Below are 24,968 nucleotides of genomic sequence, written 5' to 3'. Positions count from 1 at the left end.
TTTTTTTTTTTTTTTTTTTTTTTTTTTTTTTTTTTTTGTGTGTGTGTGTGTGTGTGTGCTCGTGCGCGTGCCCGCACAGATCATGCCATGTATGGAGGTCAGAGGAAAACTTGAGGGAGTATGCTCATTTCTTACATCATTGGGTCCTGAGACTCCAGCTCAGCCCATCAGCCTTGGTGGTACTGGTTTTTATTTGCTGAGGCCCCCAAAATCTTTTATTGAGTACAATAGGTGCACAGTGTTGGGGAGGTGAACCCCCCATCATGATAGAGCAAAAAACGAAATGAAAACCCCTTGCTAAGTAAGGCCTGCAGAGAAAATGAGTGAATGTTAGTATCTTGGAATAACAGCATTGGGAGGCATCTTAGGGGTTAATTTAGTCCCTACATAGATAGGGAAATTGAGGCGTGCTTGGGATGTGTAAGCACCAGAAACAAAACACAAGGACCCCACAAGTGAGAAGGGGCTTGCTCAAGTAATATACTCTGAGGCATTCCAATAGGTTTTAATTGAATTTATGAAGGAGCAAACAGGAAATTTGGCCCTTGGCTTCCAATTCTAGTGGAATGAAAGGGGAAACTGAGACCTAGGTCTTACAGTAAACTATGGATGTCCACTACCATATGCTAATATTTTGTAGCCAAGCTATGGACTCTGAGGAGTATTGGGGGAAGCCAGGGCAGGGGCGGTGGAGTCTTTCCTAAAGGGGGTCTCAAGCGTCTTCAGTATGCTCCGACAGGGGTCAGAGACCCTTGAATCCTGCATCCCCCTCCCCAAAAGTCATAGCCAGGTAGGTGGGGAGATTTGGCTCCATCATCCTGAGGACAGAGGGCCTCCGGGGACCGGCTGCTGTGAGCCCCAAATTTTGCCATCTGTGAAATGGGGCTGCCCCTATCCTGCTTGCAGGCCCGCGCGGTTTAAGAGCATCCAAAGAGCAGCAGGGTTATTAATGCCTGGCTTTTCCTAAGCACAGATTCCTCCTCTCCTCCCCCAGGACCACGGAGGCGTCTGGAAATTGAGCAGAGCCAGCCAGTCTCGGGTGAACAATTGGCAGCCCCGACGCGGGGCTCCGCCGAGACAGCGGCAGACGCGGGGGTGGCGCGGGGGCCGGGCGGTGCGCGCTGGGGTTGCCATGGCCCCGGCCCCGCTGCACGTGCCGCGGCTTCCCTGGGCGTTCCGACGGTGGCCTCAATGGGCGGGCGAGTGCTGAGCGTGGCTTGTCCGAGAAGGGCCCTGGATCCGTGGCGGGGACCCTCGTCTCTTGGGCAGGCAGCGACCTCCACCCAGCCCCGGTCACGCCTCGGAAGGCGCCATGTCCCGGCCCGGCGCGTCGGAGCCCGACGCTCTCAAGGGTCCAACGCGGCTGCCAGAGAGCAGGAGTTTGGGGCTAGACAGGGCGGGGACCAGGACCCCTGAGCCCTGCGCCCCTCACCGCAAAGGTCTGTGCATGAGGGGGACAACTTACTGTTGGACAAGCATGATGCCCCCAGGACACTTGCTCAATGATGGAAGTTGGCAACGAGGAAGGCGTTGAGGGGTGGGGGAGGGGGGCAGATATCCCAAAAGCCAGCAAGTGTGACCTCAACTACAGTCCTGTGCACCGAACTGGGTCTGTTCTATAGGATTTCTGGAAACTGGCATATTATTCTCCTGTCTCAAGAGGATGGGAAGTGGAATACTTGGCCCTGTAATCCTTTGTCCAGGGGTACACAGAGCCTACAGCTGGACCAGTTCTTTAGGTCTCGCTGATGGGGAAACTGAGTCCTGGATGTGGTGAGGGGGGGCTGATTTATTTGAGTCCTTACTGTATTTAATAGCACACTTGGACTTTTGTCTCGAATTGCTGTCTCCCCTTCTCCAACACTGTACAACCCACTTCGAAGGAAATCAGAAGTGCCCCGAGGCTAAGGACACCCAGACCTTTGCCAAGACTAAATTAGAAAAAAAAAAAAAAAATGTCTGAAAAGAAAAAAAACACGAAAGGTTTCTAATAAAAGCCATCTTCTTGGGCCTGCTCACCCGCTGTCACCCCCACTCACCTGCACAACCTTGCTTGACATTTGCAACTTGGCAGCTCTGTACACACACACAATGACACTTTCTTTGGCATCTGGAGGTAGAAATGCCCAGAGACCTGATGTGACCTCACTCCAGTAGGGCCCTTCTTCCTGTTCTCAGAATAGCTGCCCTGTACCGGCTTGGGAGGCTCCTGTGGTATCTCCTGACAGACCTAGTGTCTCTAAGAGGACCCGCTCCTAAGGGTCATTTATCTGTGCTACATTTATGAAGGCCTTCAGGCAGGTAACTGTGTGCCCTTGTGTCCAGCCACAGAGCCTTCCCCCAACTCCCCACCCCCTTCCCGCTCTGAGACAGGGTCTCCTGTAGCGGAGACTGGCTTTAAATTTCCTGTGTACTCAAGGATAACCATGAACCCTTTCACCTCTCAAGTGCTAGAACAAAAAGCAAGTGACACCATGCCCCGTTTATGGGATACTGGGGTTTGAGACCAAGGCTTTGCTCATGCAAGCACTATGTCAAACTGACTTACATCCCTACTTCCATTATTAACTTCCACTTTTTTTGGCTGAAGCCCAAAACATCTCTCCATCACAGCTTACACGAATCCTACAGCCTACTCCAAGGTCATGGTGGCACAAGACTTTGATCCCAGTACTTAGGAGGCAGAGGCAGGCATATCTTTGAGTTCAAGGCCTACCTGATTTACAGATTGAGTTCTAGGACAGCCAGGGCTACACAGTGAAACTGTCTAAACAAAAAAAATTTTTTTAAAAAAGCAAAGACAAACGAACCCGCTTCAAAACAACAACAACAACAAAACAACACTCAACTTACTACAGAGTGTTTTCCTCTCCCTTAAAAGAAATGCTTAGCGTGTAAAGGTGCTCCCACATAATGGAAGGAGAGGAGTGAGTCCTATAAGCTGTCCTCTGATTTCCACGTGCATATGGTTACACACACACACACACACACACACCATTAATTAATTAAATTTAAAATGCATAGTATTGGAAGGCAGAGGTGAGAGATGGGAGAATTTGACTGTTTTTCCTTACTGTCTGGTGCCTCTGGATGACTTTCTTTCCTTCTTTCTTGTTTTAATATTTAAAAATAATGAATTGTGGCTATGTACAAATAAATGCCTGAGGAGCCCAGAGCACTGGATCGAGCTGAGGCTGGAGTCACGGGCAGTTGTGAGTTGCCTGCTGGGGAATCAAACCAAGGTCCTCTGCAAGACCAGTGCATGCTTTCAACCACCGGGCTGTCTCTCCAATCTGCTAGGCCTCTTTACTTAGCCACTGGTGGCTCTTATACTGTCCCATGGGCTCATTTGTTATTTCTCTCTTTTGCTTCGTGCATATTGGTTGTGTGTGGTGTAAGCTGAAGGCACAGACATTGTCTGCAATCAGGGACCTTTCCAGTATCATTGTCCCACATGGACAGTTTTTGCTTTTGCAAAGCAGGGTGTGACTGCTCTTTTTCTTTGGCAGAATTAAGTCCATCCTGCCTTATGGCCTGGAATTGCCATCTTGCTCCTGTCTCCACGGCAAAGGTCCTCCACAGTTATATTTAGACACGGCTTCATTTCCAGTCTCTATGGAGGGGCTAATTCAGCCATTATCCAAACATACCATGGCAGTGTTTCAAACCACACCAAGGAGGATCCTCTGCTTCCATGGCACACATCAAAAGTAGCTCTTTCTACCTCCCTGCTCTGCCCACAAACAGTCTGTCCCACGGGAAGGGCCATTTGCTCTTGCCGTGGCTAATTGCAAACCCTAGGGTACTTAGGGTGACCTAGAGAGAAGCTAGGGTACCAGGGGAGGACTTGGGGTCTTTCTCTAAATGTGAGCCTGACAGAGCTATTGGTTGTTCTTTGCATGATCTATTTTGGGGTGTGGGGGAGGGGGGCAGAGTCTCACATAGGCCGTGATGGTCTTGAACTCTATGTAGCCAAGAGTGACCATAAATCAAATTCTCCTTCCACCTCCCAGGGTTGGGATCGTGGGTGTGAGCACTGCATTCAGATTTATACGGTAGAGAAGACTAAACTGAGCACTGAGAGACTGGAGGGGTGGCTCAGTGGTCAAGAGTGCTTCTCTTTGTTTGTTCTTACAGATCTTTCAGAGGACCCAGGTTAGGTTCCCAGAACCCACACAGTGGCTCACTCCCATCTGCAATTCCAGTTCCAGGGCATCTAATACCCTCTTCGGAACCCCAAGGGCACCAGGCATGTGCATGGTATACAGACACCCACACGGGCAATACATTCATAGACATAAAATAGATACTAAGTACCTCCTTGTGATTTCTCAAGACAAGGTTTCTCTGTGCAGCTCTGGCTGTCCTGGAACTTGCTCTGAAGATCAAACTGATCTCGAACTCAGAGATCCACCAGCCTCTGCCTCCCGGGTGCTGGGATTAAAGGCTGGGGTTATGCTCAGTTTACCCCCCCCCCTTTTTAAGAATTAGGAGCTTAAAATGGACTTGGTGGCCTTCAATCCAGCACTTGGAAGGCAGAGGCAGGCAGCCAGGACTACATAGTGAGACCCTGTCTTAAAAAAGAAAAAGAAAGGAAAGAGAAAATTGAGGGCCTACTGTGTGCTTGACAAGCAACTCTGCCGACTGAGCCATATCCTCAGGACCTGACTGTATCTCCTCAGCCAGCAGAGAAATACCACCTCCGGGGACACAGTGTGACAGGCCCCAGAGTGCCTTTAGGTGTCTGATCTATGCCCAGAGAGGAGAGAGAGGTACGCTCAGCACCTCTTCGACTAAGATAACTTGCCTAGCCCAACTGGAGATTCTCCTTAAGTGCTCATTTGCATATCCACTGTCACGTGGTAGGGCTAGACTAAGAGACCACGGATACCAATTTCTGTCTCTGTGGAGCTCACAGGACTAGCGGACAAGTGAGTCTGCCACTAGTTATAATAGGCAGGATTAGGATTGTGATAGTTAAACTGGTCGTGGAGGAACATACCTGTAATCCCAGCCCATGGGAGGCAGCAGCAGGAGGGTCAGGAGTTCGAGACCAACCTGGACTACATGAGACTCTGTCTCAAAACAGACAGCTCGGACAAAACTGTAGCGTGTGGGATGGCAGAGGAGGGACCATCTCTGCTTGGAAAAGAATCACCCAGCCTTCGAGCTAAGTGCAGAAGGATGAATTTGTTGACCCAGAAAGATGAGGTGGGTTCAGGATGAAAACCCCAGGGTCCAGATGTTTCCAGTTCCCAGATGCTGTTCCTTCAGTGCATGGTCTGTGCTGGCCAGTTTTATGTCAGGTTGACACAAGCTAGAGTCGTCAGAGAGGAAGGCGCCTCACTCAATTAAGAAAATCCCTCCATAAATAAGATCAGGCTACAGAGAAGCCTGTAAGGTTTTTCTCGATTAATGATTGATGGGCGCAGCACAGCCCATTGTGTGGAGGGCTACCCCTGTGCTGGTGGTCCTGGGTTCTATAAGAAAACCGGCTGAGCAAGCCAGAGGGAGCAAGCCAATAAGCAGCACTCCTCCATGGCCTCTGTGTCAGCTCCTGCCTCCAGGTTCCTGCCCTGTTTGAGTTCCTGATGGTGAGCAGTGATATGGAAGTGCAAGCCTGATAAACCCTTTCCTCTTCCACTTGCTTTTTAGCAAGGGTGTTTCATTCCAGCCATAGAAACCCTAACCAAGATAAAGTCTTTTCCTAACACCTTGAGATGGCTTTCTGAGGAAGCTGGGTTGGAAACGAGAGATACCTGCCAGGTAGAGAGACTTCAAAGGCACTGGTGGGACAATGAGAGTTCTTTTGGCACGGCCTGATGGAAACCGGGGTGTTGGTGGTCTGGTTGCTCCATTTGTTCCAGTTGAGGAGAGGCGGGGCGGTTTCCACCTAATTCTCCATCTGTAGGTGCCAGAAGTGCAGCCTGGCCAATCTGAACATTTGCTTCCTAACTGTGTGTGGCTCACTCTCGGGCAGAGAAAGCACTTTTCAGACTTGCTGGTTCCTGCCATCTGGCACGGGGTGCTCAGAGGAAACCAGTGTCTAAGCACTAGGCAGTCCTAGCTTGAGAGAAAAGGTGCAATCACGGGTTGATGACTAGCCGCTAAAAAGGCGCTTGGAACCATTTTCTCTCATGTTGGATCAGTCCCTTTCAGAGGAACAGGCGAGAATTGTTTTATATTATCTGGAGGGTAGAATGAGAGGGATACCAACATGAAGGAGACATGACAAATGTGGAACGGCTTCCCGAGGCGAGTAGTCTTGGAACTGGATGGCTTTCTGAGGGGTGTAGCCTCTACATTGTCCTGAACTCAGGGCTTTGCACTAGCTAGTTCGGTTTAAAAAATATTGGCATCCCAGCCTGGTGATACAAGCTGGTGATTCCGACTGCTTGAGAAGTTGAGGCAGTAGGATCACAAGTCCAAGGCTAGCCTGGGCTACTCGGTATTTTCAAAATAAGAAGTCAAGGAGGGCTACAGATATGTAACATTTCTTAGTGTCCACAAGCCTATAGGTTCAACCCCCCAATGCCAATAAAATAAAATAAAATAAAATAAAATAAAATAAAATAAAATAAAGTAAGAACAGCTGAGAAGTGTCTCCTGGGGACAGTCCTCATCAGTCTAGGACACAGGAGTGAGGGTCACTCCTAGGCACACCAGAGCACAGGCAGAAGGGCTGTCTGTTGGGGTCAGGGCTGGGGCAGCAGAGGCGGCAGTAAAGGCTGCAGGTAGTTCTGCTGGACACCCACCTTGACCAAGCCCTGAGAGGGGCTAGGAGCCAAGGAATTATAGTCTGACCAGTCCAGTAATGGGGACTGCTCCTCTGGGATATGGACCAGAGGAAAGAGCCGAACGTTACTCGAGGAAACTACTTCTCTGCCTTCTTCAGCTGGGAGTCTGAAAATCAGATCAGCAAGCCACCGTGTCCCTTGACTGGTGGGCCGATTTCACAGTGTGGTTGTTCTTCTATGCACACTCGGGCTAGGTGAGAAGGTATTTATTAGTGCAGGCCAGCACCTAGATGAACATCCAATGAAGGCCTTGGGAGAAGGCCAACCCACAGGCCTGGAGCTGTCCACTTTTCCAGAGCAGGAATGTAGGCAGGCCAGGGATAGTGACGTGGCTTGGTTTAGCAAATAACATCCCAGACGATCTCAGACCACAAAATAGTGCTCACTTTGGAAAGCTCCGAAATTAGAACTTCAAACATTAGCTAGTTACAAATTAGGAGCCCTTTATTTACCTCGATCTCCCACAGTGGGCCACGTCTTTCTGTGAAGGTCGCCAAAGCAAAGAGAGTGAATAGAATTAGTGCAAGTTGCTTTGATGGGACATGTTTGGGTTGGGTCTCTTCAGACTCACACCCACCATCTTGAGTGAAAGAACAGGGGCTTTCTCAAAGCTGCTGGCTTTTTCCATCTCTTTGTGATCCAAGTTCTTTTGACCCCAGCCCAGGTCAAGGAGAGAGCTGGGGACTTGAGCCCAGCAGACCAAAGGCTGAGGATTGGAAACACCAGCTATTCCTGTGAATCTGAGTTTAAAAGCTGTCTACTACAGACAGAACAGCAGAACAAGCTTGAGAGGCAGGTGGATCTGTGAGTTCAAGCCCAGCCTAATCTATATAGCAAGCTCTAGGACAGACAGGACTACATAAAGAGACCCTGTCTCAAAAGCAAAACAGAACAACAATATGTGTGTGTGTATGTGCGTGTGCATGTGCGTGTGTGTGTGTGTGTGTGTGTGTGTGTGAGATGTAGGGGTGAGAGAGCATGTGCCATGGTGCCTGGGTTGAGGACAAAGGACAATTTGTGGAGTCAGTTCTTGCCTTCCAACATTACCAGTGTTCAGGTGACACAGATCACCAGGCTTCTGTGACAAGCCCCTTTAGCCACTCCCGTAATCACCTCTGTTCACATAAAAAAACAAAAACAAAAACAAAAAAACAAAACCCACCTACTCTGCTTCAATGGGATAAAACATTTATTCTGATCCAAATCTAAATTACGGCACCATGGCCTGGGATCATAGATTCTAGTTACCCCAAATGACATGTCTTGCCATGTAAAGGCTGCATGAGTACTGTATTTTCAAAATATTGCACATGCTTTCCTCAAAATATTGCAACATGTTCTGGAGGGTGGACCTTTAGAGCTACAAGAGTCACAGACTCTACGGAACAACAACCTCTGTCTATCTAATGACAGTCACTGGTGAGGAGAGAAATGGCCTAAGATGGACTGGGCCAGCACGCTGTCACTGAACTACATCCGTAGCCTGACATGAACTTTTTATATATAGTTCCAGAGAGGAAACTCATGAATTAATGTGTTTACAAAATGGACAGTAACTGGGTGTGGTGTGCATGCCCATAAACCCAGCTCTCCCTGGACGGAATCCCGAAGGAGATGGGAAGTTCCTGGCTACAGCAAGTTCTAGGGCAGCTTGGGCGACTTAGAGATACCCTGCCTCATAAAACAAGCAATAGCCGTGAGGTGGGTGGTTGAGATCGCCTTTAATCTTGGCACTCAGGAAGCAGAGGCAGATGGATATCGGTTCAAGGCCAGCCTGATCTACAGAGTGAGTTCCAGCAGAGCCAGGGCTGCACAGAGAAACCCTGTCTCAAACAACCAACCAACAAAGCCTGACCTTCAGATACAGAGCTATGGTCTCAGCGACTCGGGAGTGTGAGAGAGGAGGGTTCCAAGTTCAAGTGAGTTCAAGGATATCCTGGGCAGCGTAGCAAAACCTGAAAAGCAAATGGGGGGGCGGGTGAGAGGGCTTCGCAGCACGAGTTTGATCCCTGGACACCACGTGGTGGAAGTAGAGAGCCACTCTCAAAAGTTTTCCTCTGTCCCATGTGTACACTCTGTGAGACACTCACACCCTATGCACACACACACACACACACACACACCAAATAAACAAGATGTAGTAAACATATGTTAGCTAATTTTTAAAAGGACAGCCCAACACTGAGGAGGCAGAGGCAGGCAGACCTCTGAAATTGAGGCCAGCCTGCTCTACAGAGCAAGTTCCAATACAGCCAAGACTACACAGAGAAACCCTGTCTTCAAACACCCCCACACACACACATACACACAAAAGGCAAAAAGCACTTACCTAACATGTGCAAAGTCTTGAGCTTGAGTGTAGATGTCACTTCTTCAAAGAACTTCGGTTCTATATTCATATATGACAGGCTCCAAGCACAGGATGAGGATGGATGCCACCTTAACAGGGGGTTGGCACGGAGAGCTGCTATTGGTTGGCTGACCAGCAGCAGGAGAGTGTCTTGGTAAGCAGGAGCCCATGCTGTTGGCCTCGTCACGCCTTTATTTCCCACAACCCCAGACTCTCACTCCTGTGCTGTCTTGGTTCTACTTCTCCTGCTAACAACCCAGCATCCACAGCATGGGTAAGATATAAAGGGCTATTTGCAGCCCATGGTTCAGGAAGCTGGGTGTTGAAGGGCAGTGTCTGGTGATAGCCTTCTTGCCGAGAGTCTCAAGACAGCACAGGTTAGCACGTGTCAATAGACAGAACGTGTGTGTGTATATCTTTTGGTCTCCCCTCAGCCTCCCAACCCCTAGAGACAGGGTTTCTCTATGTAGCCCTGGATGTCCTGGAACTCATTCTGTAGATCAGGCTGGCCTGGAACTCGCAGAGATCTGCTTGCCTCTGCCTCCCGAGCGCTGGGATTAAAGGCATGCGCCACCACTACTTGGCTCTCTCTCTTTATAGAGTCAGCAGTTCTCAACCTATGCATTTTGACCCCTTTGGGGGTCAGACATCTTGTATATCATAGATTTACATTATGATTTATAACAGTAGCAAAACTTGGGAGCTGGAGAGATGGCTCAGTGGTTAAGAGCACTGACTGCTCTTCCAGAGGTCCTGAGTTCAATTCCCAGCAACCACATGGTGGCTCACAACCATCTGTAATGAGATCTGATGCCCTCTTCTGGTGTCTGAAGACAGCTACAGTGTGCTCATCTTTTTTTGTTTGTTTGTTTTTGTTTTTGTTTTTCTAGACAGGGTTTCTCTGTGTAGCTCTGGCTGTCCTGGAACTCACTCTGTAGACCAGGCTGGCCCGGAACTCAGAAATCCACCTGCCTCTGCCTCCCGAGTGCTGGGATTAAAGGCATGTGCCATCACTGCCCAGCTACAGTGTACTCATATATTTAAAAAAATCTTTTAAAAAATAGTAGCAAAATTAGTTATGAAGTAGCAATGAAATAATTTTATGGTTGGGCTCACCACAACATGAGGAACTGTATTAAAGGGTTGCAGCCTTAGCAAGGTTGAGAACCATTGTCATAGAGCAAGCCGTCGGTATTCAGTTACGGGGGCTCCATTCCCGAACCTTATTTAATCTCAATCTCCTCCCCAAGTCCTTCTCTCTAAATACTATTCCCAGATTAAGGTCCACCTTTCCCCATTAATTCCTTTATTTATTCACTTTACATCCCAATTGCTGCCCCCCCCCTCTTCCCTCATGCCTCCCTCCCCTTCTCCTATGAGAGGGAGGAGGTCCCCCTGCGTATCCCCCCCACCCTAGCACATCAAGTCTCTGCAAGGCTAGGCACATCCTCTCTCTCCCACTGAGGCCAAACAAGGCAGCCCAGTTAGAGGAATGGGATCCACAGACAGGCAACAGCTTTAGGAACAGCCCCTGCTCCAGTTGTTGGGAGACCCACGTGAAGACGGAGCTGCCCGTCCGCTACTTATATGTGCAGGGAGGGCAAATTCCACCTTCTTTATACCTCAGGAAGACAAATCTCCACCATGAACTTTAGAGGGGGGGGGGGCAGACCATATTGAAATCACAGCACACACTACGTGCAGTGAACTGAACAGCGACAGGCCAGCTGAGGCCAGTGACCCAGCTATCCTACTGGGGTTTGCTGCAAGATTTCCCTGGCAGATGTTTAGCACAGAAATCCTTGAGCTTCACACCCACAGGTCGGTCTGCAGCTCTCAGCCCTGCCTCCTTCCCTGGTAATCCCATCTTTCAAGCCCATGTCAAGCCATTTCCTCCTGGACGTAACTCTTAGCTTCTCTGTCCTTTTCCCAGAAAGCCTTGGATGTCCCGGGGCCCTGCCAAAGCTCTGTCTGCCGGGAAGACTGGCTATCACTGATACTACCCAGAGGGCAACCAGAGTGGGACTACCCTGCAGGTGACATCTGTTCTTAGCTTGTCTCCACTGAGCCAACCCATCCATGACCTAGGCTCTGGAAGAACGGTTACCCCCCTATGTGGGCAGGGCCATGGCGGAGGCCTTAGGCCTGTACAGCCTGTACCGCTTGTGTCCTATTTTGCCCGAGTTCAATCCTGGATCCACTCCTTCTCAAACCTCAAAGTGCTGCTAGGCCCATGTGACTGTAGATTTGACAGAGTTGAACTCGGGATGGAGAGTTCTAGTTTCAGGAACATTGATAAACGTGCTCAGCTGCTCCCTTTCTTCAGGAGCCTGCCTCCCTCCACACCCAACCCCACCCTTCCACAGTAGGGAATAAATCTAGGGCTTGGCAGGCATACTGCAGTGCTCTCCGAGCTACATGTCAGGCCTTCAGAAGCCATTCAGCAAAAATAGGCACTGCGATCCTAAATAGGTAACAGGGACCTGCTCCCAGAATCCTACGTGTCGCCCTTTTCACCTGAGCACTCCGTAAACGACTGCAGATAAGTTTTCGAAGACATCACATACTATAGTTGTATGCTAGTGGCTGCCTAGAGGTAGTGCTCACTGTGGTTAGAGCCTGCTTCCCTACTTTAGACACTGCCAGCCGCTTCCCAGGCTGTGAACAGAGCCAGTGCTACTGAATATGGGAAGCTGCCTCCAGAACCCACAGGACCTCTCTGCCCCACCTCCCACTGCCTCATTCAATTACAATATGAATTGCAAACCTTAAATCTCATGTAAATATTAGCTCAAAAACCAACAAACAAAACAAAATTGGGAGGTGCGGCTAGAGAGATGAAGGCTCATCAGGTAAGAGCACTGGCTGCCCTTCCAGAGGTCCCAATTTCCATTCCCAGCAACAACTGTAAACTCCAACTCGAGGAGATCTGGTGCCCTCTCCTGGCCTCTTCCAGTACTGCATGCACAGAGTGCACATACATCCTGTAGGCAAAGCACCCACACACAATAAAATAAACTGAAAAAGAAAAGAAAAAAAAAAAATCCAAAATGTTTGTGAGTCAGGGGTAGCTTATTCCTTTAATGTGAGCTCATGAGGTAGAGCTGTAGGGAAATTTCATCTCCACCTTTGAACCCATGAAGTTAGAGAGAAAAGTTACAAGCCAGGCCTACAATCTCAGTTTCTTGGGATGATAAGACAGATGGTTGAAAGTTCAAGACCTGCCCAGGCTGTTAGTAAATTGGAGCCTGTTCAGGATAGTTTAGTGAGACCATATCTCAAAAAGTAGATAACATGGGCTGGGGGAGGGGGTACCACCCAGCCCAGTAGCATGGATAAGGTCTGAGACTTATTTTCTAGAGCTGAAAAAGATTTAGTTTGTCACTGAGAGTCACAATACACAACAGTAGGACAGGATAAGATAAGCGGTTATGTTTGGTTCAACAAGGGAGAAATGGCACAGAACAAACCAGTTTCCCCGGGTCCTAGGCAAACTCATGGGTTTTAATTCTGGTTCTTTCCAGACCTTGCCTGTGCCCTCTGAGCTCTGTAGCCAGCTCTTCATCCTTCACCCTTCATGAAAGACCTTCAAGTCTGCTGCTGTGTTAGCAACTTGCTTCCTGGCAGCAGCATTGTAGGAGGCCTGGAATCTTCTTCTATCTTGGACTCCATCCCAAGTAGTTAAAGGCTACTGAGCTCAGTGGGTATAAAGCTTTTAAGAAGCCTGGGGATTGGGGGCTGGAGAGATGGCTTAGTGGTTAAGAGCAATGACTGCTCTTCCGAAGGTCCTGAGTTCAAATCCCAGCAACCACATGGTGGCTCACAACCATCTGTAATGAGATCTGATGCCCTCTTCTGGAGTGTCTGAAGACAACTACAGTGTATCACAAATTATCATACATATGTATAATAAATAAATCTTTAAAAAAAAAGAAGCCTGTGGATCGGAATAGGCGTGGCCAGAACTCATGTTATTCGTCCAAATGTTTTGCAGATCTTCCCACAGTGATCCTTCCTGAGCCAGGTACCAGGTTTCCAGCCCTGGGAAGCTGAGACAGGGAGATCAGGAGTTCAAGGCCAGCCCAGGCTACTCTGAGACAGGGTTTTCCCCATGCAGTCCCTGGCTGACCTGGGACTCACTCACCAGACTGGCCTTGAACTCGGAGACTTACCTGCCTCTCCCTCCCAGTACTGGCATTAAAGGTATATGCCATCACAGCAGATTGGATCTTCAAAAAAGAAACAAACAAAAACAAGCCTGGTGTGGTGGTATAACACCTTTAGTCCCAGCACTTGGAGGGCAGAGACAGGAGGATCTCTGTGAGTTTTAGGTCAGCCTGATTTTGCATAGCAAGTTTCAAGTTCCAGGAGAGCCAGAGACCCTGTTGGTTTCTGTTGTTGGTTTTCTATTTTGTTGTTGTTTTGATTTTGTTTGTCGAGATGCAGTTTCTCTGCGTATTTAGTGTTGGCTGTCCTGGAACCCTTTGATTTAGTGACCTGCCTGCCTCTGCCTCCTGACTGCAGAAATTGATGAAAGGTGTGCACCTCCACCCTGCACCTCCAATCCTATCTTCAAAAACAAGACCAAGGCCACACGAGCTCCTTCGAGTCCCCTAAGACCCTAGATGGCAGACGTAAGAACCACCTCCCTTAGCACGGGGTGAAGGCACCTGGGGCACTTAACTCAGCCTGATTAGGAAACAGGATTTCACAGACGTCATCAGTTATGATGAAGTCGAGGGCTGTGGCTGAGTGACAGGAGCAGATGCCCAGCAGAAGCGAAACCTGGCTGCATCCTTAGCACTACTCAAATGAAAGATTTAGTGAAATTATGCATAGACACACCTATAACTCTCTCCCCGGTAAACTGAGACAGGAGGATTATGAGGTCAAAACAAAGCCAGGTGTTGCAGCCCACATGTTTAAGCCCAACACTCAAGGAGCTAGAGGCAAGCAGATCTCTGAGTTCCAGGACAGCCAGGACTACTCAGGGCTACTCTGTCTCACAAAAAAGTTCGAGACAGCCTGGGTTCCATGGTAGAGACTCTGTCTTGAAACAAACAAAACAAGTAAGTCAATGAACTCAGTGGTGGGGGGAGGAATGGGGGACCCTTGATCTACTATGACTGGGACAGACACGTGCACAAAGGGGACACCTCCTCAGGGTGAGGTCAGGTAGACATTTCTCCAAGCCAAACAGTATTAAAGGCTGCCAGCAAACTGCCAGAGAGGAGTGGCAGGGGACAAGTTCTCACAGGGCACAGATGGGCAGCTGCAGTATGGCAGTCACCGGAACCGTGAGGAGACTGGCCCAGGCTGGCCTCAGCTTCAGCATGTCACCAAGAATCATCTTGAAATCTTAACCCTCTTGCCTTCACCTTTATTATTTTTGTAGTTTAATTTTTCTGAGTACTGAGGACAGACCTAGAGCCCCAGGCACACTAAGCTAGAGCACTCCAAAGCTTTAGGCCCGCTTGTAGCTCAAGGCACAGGGTTTTGCTAAGTTGCTCAGACTGGCCTTGAACTTGCTGTCTTCCCGCATCAACCCCCCGAGAGCTGGGACCACAGGCATAAGCCACTGAGCGTGTTTGGCACGATCCGACCCTTGAGACTTAGGATCTTTTTCTGTCTTTCATTTCTATTCCCCCCCCCTTTTTTTTATTAAATCTCTTGGGCTGGCTGTGGCAGCCCATACTCCAGCACTTAGGGAGGGGGAGGCTGGCAGACCTCTGAGTTCAAGGCCAATCTGATCTGTCTACATATCAAGTTCCAGGCCAGTCAGGGCTATATAGTAAGACTCAGTCTAAACAAACAAACAAACAAACAATAAAACACTGTTCACAGGTTGTCTAGGTTGAGAATTTTTCAGACTAAGTCATGGCCTCTTTTGGACTTTGTAAAAGTATTTATTTATCTATTTATAGACTTATTCATTTTATGTGTGTAAATGTTTTCCCTGTATTTATGTATGCATGCATGCATGTGTAGCTTGTGTGTGCCTGGTGTCTCAGGAAGAGCAGACGGTGGTCCCCAAGGCCTGAAGTTCTAGATGGTTGTGAGCATCGTGTTGGTACTGGGATTGAGTCCTAGTCTTCTGTAAGGGCAACAAGTAGCCTCCACGCTGTTTTATTTTCCTTAGAGATAAGGTCTCTTCTTGTAGCCCTGGCTGTCCAGGGTCTCATAGGCCAGGCTGCCTTCCAATTCACAAAGATCAACCTGCCTCTGCGTTTCAAAGGGCTGGGATTAACGGTGTTCCGCAGTGCTAGCCATCATGCCCAAGCAGTTAGGTTTTTTTTTGTTTGGTTGGTTGGTTTGGTTTTTAAGATTTATTTATTTTATGCATATGAGTACACTGTAGCTGTCTTCAGACACATCAGAAGAGGGCATCAGATCCCATTACAGATGGTTGTGAGCCACCATGTGGTTGCTGGGACTTGAACTCAGGATCTCTGGAAGAGCAGTCAGTGCTCCTAACTGCTGAGCCATCTCTCCGGGCCCCCAAGCAATTATTTTAATTACACTTTTGTGTAAGTTCATGTGTCATGAGTGTGTGTGTGTGTTTATGTATGTGTCTATGTGCATGTGAGTGTGCATGTGTGTGTGCATACTCATTTGTACAAAGTGAATGCCTAACCACTCTGATACAACTATGGCGACCAGAGAACCAGCTGTGGGTGCCGTTCATCCCTTTTCCCTATGTGGATTCCATGACTTGTACTCAGGCGTGGTGGTAGGTGCTTCCCACCCTGAGCCACGTCACGGGCCCCATGGTTCTACATACCCAGGCTTGACCTGAAATCCTAATTCTTCTGCCTCTGCTTCCCAAGTGCAGGGACTACAGGCGCAAGTCACTGAAGTGGAAACTTAAGGGTTCTGTGGAGAGTCAGCTGTGTTGGATGGTGTTTTGCTGGGGCAAACACGTGAAGGAGTGTTTTCCTGAAGTGGACACAGGTGAAAGGCTAAGGCAGACTCCTGAAGGAGTGTTTCACTGCGCCAGACACAGGGGAGAGGATGCTCTGCTAAAGCAGGCACGTGAAGGGACACGTGATGAAGGACTCTTTGCTAACAACAAATATCTTGGTCTGCCTTACATTGAATAGTTAAGCTCCATTTGTCCCGACTCCATTTGGGCTGATGGAATGCACGTGCTGAGGCAAGACCTGTGCTGAGGCAAAACACGTGACGTTTGGAGGGTATAAAAAGGACACTGCATGACAGACACAGAGCTTGCCTTGCTGGGACAGCCAGCTGTGCAACGCTTGTGGGTCTTCACTGTTCTTCCCTTCCCTGAGAGAGGCACAGCCGAGAACTTCTGGGGTCCCTCCGGATCCCTCTTGCTGAGGCTGAGGCCTGGCTGTCTCTGCTAGGTCCTGTCACCACTGTTGCTAACCCGACTCTACCAAACTGGACTGCTGGTATATCCGTGGAGTGCTTGTGAACGGATGGAGCTGCCGCCGCCTGCTAACCTGTGAACTGAACTGCCAATTTCCAGACAATAGATAGCAGTTGCTCCAAAGAACCTTTCTAAACAGGTTCACCCACACACACACCCCATATCCTTTCTTTTTCTCTACCTCTGGTGGGTGGTGGGCTGCAAGGGAGGTTAAAGAGTGTAAGAACCATCATTAAAAATAAGGTTTAAAAATATTAAAATGAAAGGTCACCTCTCCCAACTTGCTTTTTAAAAGAAATAGGAGGAGGGGAATTTTTCATTGACTCTGAAGCTTGAATTTAGGTCCTCAGGCTTTCGAGGTGAGCACCTTGCCCACTGAGCCATCCTGCCTCTTCCCCTAATGTTGCCCCCCACCCTGCCCCCTACCCAGCTTGATTTTTGCTTAATAGTTCTTTCCTGACGAATTTCTTTCCTTTTTCTCCCACATTACTGTGAGTATCACAGAAGCGGAAAAAGCAGAGTTTTGCCCTGGAAGTCACTTTAGCCTTTGCAAACTCTGTTTTGCCTAGAACAGCAGGACACAGTCGCACCACGCTGGCCACCAAAGGCACATTCCTCTCTGGAGTGTCCACTGAGGGAGTCCAGCTGTTTCTACCGATGTTTCTCCCTCAAGATCTAAGATTTCTGCTGGGTGAGGCCTGTCACCCAGTACTTGGGAGGCACAGGCAGGATTGCTGTGAGTTTCAGGCTAACCTGGTCTACACGTGTTCCCAGGTTGGCCAAGGTGTCACTGTGAAACTGTCTTGAAAGGAAAACAACACATGAGGGCACCGTCTCTAAGACAATTGAAGATTTTTATAATGGCTACAGCAGTTGGCATTTTTACTTGACTACCAGTGTCACTAGCTTGTATGGATTTTTTTTTTTTTTTTTGGAGACAGGGTCTCACTATGCAGCCCTGGCTAGCCTGAACTTTCTTATGTGGACAAGGCTGGCCTTGAACACTCTCTGCCTCTGCTTCCTGAGTGCCACCATATGCAGGCCAGCTTCTGGATTTTTACCAAAGTTGATCAAGGCAATCTTAAATAAATAAATAAAGCCAATAATAATGTTTTAAAATCAAACTTCACAACGTTTCCCTCTCACCTGCCCACTTCCAGAGCTGTGACTGCAGATGTGTACTATACCAATGTCAGGGCACTTACATTCCCGTTTTCTGCTGGATAACATAGAGCAGGGTTTTTTTGAGAGAAAGAGGCTCTCACTCTGTAGTTCTGGCTGTCCTGGAACTCACGACATAAATCACGGGTTCTCAACCTGAGGGTCCTCTGGGATCCAAATGAGCCTTTCCCAGAGGTCCCATCCTCTATGCCAGGTACTCGTGATTCATAACAATAGCAAAGTTACAGTTATGAATCAGCAAGGAAATCATCTTGTGGTTGGGGGTCACCACATTAGGAATTGCACTAAAGGGTCATAGCATTAGAAACCTCACAGCATTGAGAACCACAGGTGTAGAGCAAGCTGGCCTCAGACGGACGGACGTCTAACCTGCCTGTCTCCCAAGGACTGGGATTAAAGACTTTTACAAAGCTCAATGATAGTGCCTTTAGGCAACTCAGAGTCCTGTGACTTTACACTTATTCCTCAATCCTCTGCCCCCATGAGTGATTAAACACCCACAGCCTCTCTTCTTCCTCCAGTTCTCCATCTGTGCTCACCAGGAGCCCCCCAGACAGAACTTCCCTGGCTGACCCTGTGACCTGCGTCCAGGGCACTGCCCTTCTGAACACTGCCCCACTTTAACCACTCTCAGTGGCTCCACCACCAGGGTAGAAGCTGTATTACTAGTTGGCTAGCAAATCCCAAATGAGAGCTGCCTTCCTCGAGCCCCCTCAAATCCATAGGACATTCTGGGCACCGACACCAGCAGCCAAAGCCAAGAGCTGGTAAGTGAAGGAACTAGGCCAGGGCAGAGGTCATGCTTGAAGTAGGCCAGGTCAGAGGTCAGGTTAGAGGTCATGTTGGATACAGGGTCTGGCTGTGATGCAATCACAACAAAGCCTGCAGATGATGTCACAGGAGTTCAGTTTAGGGTAACTCTTGGCCCCATCCAAAGCAACAGGCCTGGTTTGTATACCAGTTGCAGTTGGAGGTGGGCCTCCCCTGGGGAGAGGGGGAGACGCTGAGAGAACAGGGCTAAGTGACTGACCCCCTTCATCCTGGAGTGGAAAATCTGGGCACAAGCCACAGAGCGAATGCTGTGGTTGTTTTCTGATCCTCTTGATAGTCCATAATAGTACTTTTAATTTTTTATTACATTTAGTTATTGAACTGGGTGTGTGTGTAGTATGCCACAGTGCATGTGTGGAAAGTCAGGTCAACTTTTGGGGGTCGGTTCTCTCCTTCCTCCATCCGGGGCCCTGGGATCAGACTCCATAGACAAACAGACCTCCCTATGTAACACAAGCTGATGTTGATCCTCCTCAGCGTTGGGTTTATAACTGTACCACTGTGTCTGGCTGTCATAATTACACCCTTTTCATTGAGACAGGGTCACATGTAGCCAAGGTTGGCCCCAAACTTGCTATATAAGTCAAGGGAGAGCTTGGACTACAGAGTGAGTTCAAGGCCAACCTGGGCAACTTGTTGAGCCTCTGTCTCAAAATGAAGAACAAGAAAGGCTGGGGTTATAAGAGTGTGTGCCCAGCATGCATGAGGCTCTTGATCCCCAGTGCCACTCAAATCCAAAACAAAAAACAAAACTGTCCCCCGCAGAAGTTAGTGGCTAAAAGCCACATTACCTTAGTTTCTGTTGTCAGGAGTCTGAGCTCAGCTTGGTGGAGCGTCTGGTTCCTGGGCTTTCGTGAGATTGTTATCACACGCCCAGCCTGGATTCTCAAGGCTCTGCCCTAACTGGAGAGCCTTCTCCTAACCTCGAGTATGCGTCTCCTGGCAGGCCTTAGCAGATCTGCTTCCAAGTTCACTCCCATGGTTGTTGGCCAGCTTCAGTTCTGTGGCATTCTCCGTAGTTGCTTAAGTGCCCTTGTGACTCAGCAGCCGGTGACTGAAGATCAAGGCCGCATCCTGAAGCGGTTTTGTTTTTTGAGATAATGTCTGCTCTAGCCCAGGCTGGTCAGAACTTCTTAGCCAGCCCATGGATGCCTCAGAATTTCTGATTTTGCTAACTCCACTTCTTGAGGGCTGTGATCACAGCTACATTTCTAGGGTTCTTTATGATCTCACCTTGCCTGTCACCTCTGCCACACTGCACTTACCAGGAGGAAGCCACTGAATTCAAGCCACAAAGGAGGGCATCACTTATGGGTGTGACTGCACCAGGAACTGAGCTCATCAGCGACATTTCTGAGTCCCGTGTTATTGGGAGTTAACTGCTCCAAATCCGATCTGGCAAACACCGGGCTGGGCCTTTAACCTGCATGGCTTCACTTAATCTTCAAGCTGACCTGTGGCAGTGGTTATCAGTGCTACCACTTGAAGACATGGGGACAAGCTTCAAGTGGCTGAATTGCTTGCTCACACCCATAAGACTATGATTCAGCAGTTCTCAACCTGTGGGTCACATGTCAGATAACCTACATATCAGGTGTTTACACTACGATTAATAACAGTAGCAAAATTACAGTTATGAAGTAGCAACGAATTAATCTTGTGGTTGGGCGGGGGAGGGGGGGTGTCACCACAACCTGAACTGGATTAAGGGGTTGAAGTGTTAGGAAGACAGAACTACTGATGGCAGTCGATAGATGTACCCTGTGTTCACCTGTGAACAAGCCCATGTGTTTCCACTTCCTTTGCTGTAAGAGCTCTTTCTCTGATACCTTGGGAAGAATCAAGGTTGTGCAGATTGAGTAGAGCTGAACTGGTACCAGTCAGTGGGTTGGGAACCCAGAATTTCCTGAATGCAGAGTTAAAGAATTGGGCTGGGAATATGGGGCACAGGCCTGAAGGGAAACTTGAAATGGTTATATGGGCGGAATCTCCCTCCTTCCTTGAGGACAGAACAGAGGAAGCAGGGATCTAGAAACAAATCTCGGTGCTGAGAATTGCAATCAGAAGTATTACATGTTACCAGGCAAGCCTAATATCCCACCACTCAGGGGGCAGAGGCAGGCAAATCTCTGAGTTCAAGACCAGCCTGGTCTACTACAGAAAAAGTTCCAGGCCAGCCAGGGCTATATAGAGAAACCCTGTCTTAAAACAAACAAACAAACAAACAAAACAAAAAAACCAAACAAAAAGTACTACACTTCTTGTACAGGGGGCTGTGCAAAGGAATCAGGCCCTAGCAAGTAATTATACCAAAACCTGTGGGCTGTTCCGATATGTTCATACAACATGCTGTCCCAAATCTTACTGGCCTGAAACAGTATTTGATTTCTCAGATTCTGAAAGTGGGTTGGGTGGTTATTCTGCATGTCTCACTGGGGCTCTGAGCATGACATTACCTTGGTCAGTGGAATTGGAGCATCTGAGAACTCACGCTTACCTGGAATTTGGAAGGGAAGCTGGGAACTCTGTCTAGGCACTTCAAATCCATTAGTGGTCTAGCCTGAGCTCGCTCTTTCTTTCTTTAAGTCTACGCTGTTCTGAAACTTCTGTAGTTGAGAATAACCCTGAATTTTTAATCCTACTGCCTGCACCTCTGAAGTGCTAGGGTTAGAGGTATGAGCTGCCACCATACCTGACTATAGCCTGTGTACCCCCTTCATTTTTCACGTCTGTGTGTGCACATGTGTACGTCTGTGAAGGCCTGAGGCTGGTGTCGGGAATCATAATCCATTGCTCCTTCATGTATTCACTGAGTCAGGCTCTCCAAATCAAAGCCAGAGCTCACTGTTATGGCTAGTCTTGCCAGCCTGCTTGCTCTGGGGATCCATCTCCACCTTCTGAGACTCCTGAGAATTGCAGGCCACTCAGGATGTCTGTGGGCTTAGGGGGACCTCACCTCTGGTCTTCGGGCTTGTACAATGAGTGCTTTAACCACTGGGCCATTTTCCATGTCTGTGTGTCTTTATTGGGAGACACGTTCCAAGGAAACAAAACCAGAAGCTGCCAGATGGCTCCAAACACCAGAGAATCTGATGGAGGGGTAAGGACACAGTATAAAGGGTGTGGACACAAGGATGTTTTTGTTTTGTTTTTACTGAGATAGGGTCTCACTGTGTATCCCTGGCTCTTCTGGAACTCTTTGTAGACCTGGCTGACCTAGATCCCACAGAGACCCACCTGCCTCTGCCTCCTAAGTGCTATGATTAGAGGTGTGCACCAGCATGGCCAGCACAATAACTTACCTTGGGGAACCTCAAAAAGATGAGTGATGAAGGGCCTTGAAGGTGGCTAAGTGGTAGAATACTTGCCTAGGACACGTAAGCCCTAGGGTCCAACGCCCAGTACACATTTCCCAAAAGTCGGCCTATGTTTGAGTTGCAAAGACGTCCTTGTAGTTAGCAACCTATTATGGTACTAGTACTGGGTCAATGGGCTCCAGTGAGAAAGAACTGCAAAGTGTCTGAGAATAAAGGGGCTCCATGCAGGACACTGGGCTGAATAATGGCCAATGTGGATGCAATCAGAAAGAGAAGTGGCAAAGCTTAAGACATCGGAAAATCCAGTTAAATAACCTGATTGTCTGTGAAATTGAATTCAGGCTGCTATTGCAAAGGGACTGGACAAAATTGTGGACATATGCTGCTCTGAGACAGAGTTTGTACTCCAAACAGAACTCATTAGTGAGCCTCAAAATTAATTTAGGGGCTCATGATCCACATTTAAAAAAAAAAATAAGGCCAGGGGCTGAGGAAGATGGTTCAGTCTGTAGAGGGCTTGCCTTGCAAGCAGGAATCTCAGAGTTCATTTGAGAACCCACATTCAAAGGCTAGGTGTTGGGGGCACTTCATTGTTAATCCCAGGGCTGGGGAGGGAGACAGGAGGATCACTGGGGCTTGCTGGCCAGCCAGACTAGCCTAACAGGTGACTTGAGAGTTCAGTGAGACATCTTCTCTCAAGGGAGGTGGATAACATTTCTGAGGATGACACCTGAGGCTATCATCTGGCCTACTGATACACAAACACACACACCACACACACACACACACACACACACACACCATACACACACACCCCACACACACACACACACACACACACACCATACACACACACCCCACATGAACAAGAACACACATACATAACACACACTACACAGAAACACACACCACACACATACGCACACATACACCACACCCCACACACACGAACAAGCACACACACACACACACACATAATACACACTACGCACAAACATACCACACACACACACAAAGCATGCATACACATATATCAATAGGCAATTAAGTCATAGGACTTGGGAGGCCGAGGTTGGAGATTTGTAAGTTCAAGGCCAGCCTGTGTTATATCATGAGCTCCAGGTCAGCCACAAGTACACAGTGAAACTCTCTCAAATAAATGAATGAATAAACGCACAGTAGATAGGGCTATCGTTCTTGATTTTTTTCATTTATATAAGTAAATGTTTGCATGTGTGTTAGACAGAAAATACCAGTAACATACTTCTTACTAGCATTGTGTTCAAAGTCTGAGCTGGGAGTGGTGGCACACGCCTTTAATCCCAGCACTCTGGAGGCAGAGGCAGGCGGATTTCTGAGTTCGAAGCCAGCCTGGTCTACAAAGTGAGTTCCAGGAAAGCCAGGACTATACAGAGAAACCCTGTCTCGAAACCCCCCCACCCAAAAAAAAAAAAACAAAAACAAAGTCTGAAAGCCACTGGTGGAATGTATGCTGGTGGAGAGCTCCAGTGTGTACTAAGGGAAATGTGTAGCTGGGCCTGGTGGCACACACCTGTAAACCTAGCACTTGGGAGCTGGAAGCAGGAAGAACTGGAGCTCAGTGTCACCCTCAAATACATAGCACGTAGTACATAGCCAGGACTACTAAATCCATCCGCAAGTCAAGAGCAGCTAGGCGTGGGGGCACACCCGTTAATGCCAGTACTGAGGAGGCAGAGGCAGCCTGGTCTTTACACAGAGCTTCAGGCCAGTCATGGCAACTGTGAGCCTTTGTCTCAAAATCAAAACCAATCAAACAAACAGAAAACAAAGAAAAGAAACTGTGCTGATATCTGTGCCTAGGCCGAGTAACAAAAGGGCTGGAGAGATGACTCAGCAGCTACGAGATCTCAACACCCACATCAGGCAGCTCATAACCGTCAGGAGCTTCAGCCTCCGTCCGGGCATCTGACACCCTCTTTCTGGCCTTCCAGGGCGCACCTGCATGCATAACATGCCACACACACACACACACACACACACACACACACACCACGCCATGCCACACATACATTCACACAGCACACTCTAAAACAAACCTTCAAAAAAAGAGAAAAGAATAAAAATGGCAATTCTGTGATCTGTTTAGCTCTGCTCTGTTCTACAAGGTTTCAAACAGAGGGAAATGTGAACAATACGGTTTCCTTCCTAGACACTAAACTCCCTAATTGGAATCCCGTAAAAGGAACAAACAGGGTAGATGTGAATTGGAAAGGCTTGTGACAGAGCTGGCTTATCTTCCAGTTGGCACAGCCCTATCTCAGAGGGCAAGCTTCAGGTTACAGGGACCCACATCACCTCACACCAAATTACATAATTTTAAATGTATATACCCCTTCCTGTGCCCCCTCACCCAGTGCAAAGGATGGGCCCCAGGACCTTTGCCATGCTGGGTGGACACTCTCGTACCCAACACCATCCCCAGATCCTCCTGTTTTGTACTGAAAACTGGGTCTCACTAAGTTTTCCAGGTTGGCTTTGAATGTCTGATCCTCTTGCCTCAGCCTCTCAAGTGGCTGAATTATATATAGGCCATGGCTCCAGGCTTAGCTGACATAGATCTGCAAGTCAGCTTCCCTCCACTGGAGAGCATGTTTTGTGAGAGTGAGGGCTCCCAGTATTGCCCATTGCTCACTCTCTAGGCACTCACCAGACACACTGATATGACTGGCTGGGGGGACTGAACCTCATGGGGGTGAGGAGAAAAGCTGCCTCCCACTGACTATACTGGATAAGCTGTTTGCACTTGGGTTAACTCTTCTAGCTGGGTCACACCCAATCCTTCCCCCAAACACCCCTCTTGGAAAGTCTGCGCTCACTGCTCAGTTGGCCAGAGCAGTGTTGCTGCCTGCAGCTCAGGGGCACCAAGGCAGCAGCACTATAGAGATGAGATGGGGCAGACTTGGAAGTACATCGTGGCTCACACGGACCTGGAGGTGCAGCCGGTGACCCAGGCTTTTCAGGAAGCTTGAGACAGGAGGACAGCACGTTAAAGGCCTGCCTGAGTTCCTGAGTGAGTTCAGGACTAGCCCGGGCGACTCAGTCAGGGCCTATCTCAA

General features: G+C 48.6%; 1 long non-coding RNA gene across 1 annotated transcript; it reads right to left on the bottom strand.

Annotated features, from left to right (window-relative positions):
- Positions 1–8,683: 8,683 nt before the first annotated feature.
- On the bottom strand, positions 8,684–19,667 carry LOC115032322. Its single transcript, XR_003837979.1, has 3 exons — positions 19,345–19,667; positions 9,127–9,236; positions 8,684–8,752 (listed from the first exon to the last, which is right to left on the bottom strand). It is a non-coding gene; the product is annotated as an uncharacterized LOC115032322 (long non-coding RNA).
- Positions 19,668–24,968: the final 5,301 nt, after the last annotated feature.

This window comes from Mus caroli, chromosome 11 (genome assembly GCF_900094665.2).
Source record: "Mus caroli chromosome 11, CAROLI_EIJ_v1.1, whole genome shotgun sequence".
NCBI lineage: Eukaryota > Metazoa > Chordata > Mammalia > Rodentia > Muridae > Mus > Mus caroli.
Note: the sequence above shows the minus strand (reverse complement) of the source record. Positions and strands in the feature narration are given on the sequence as shown.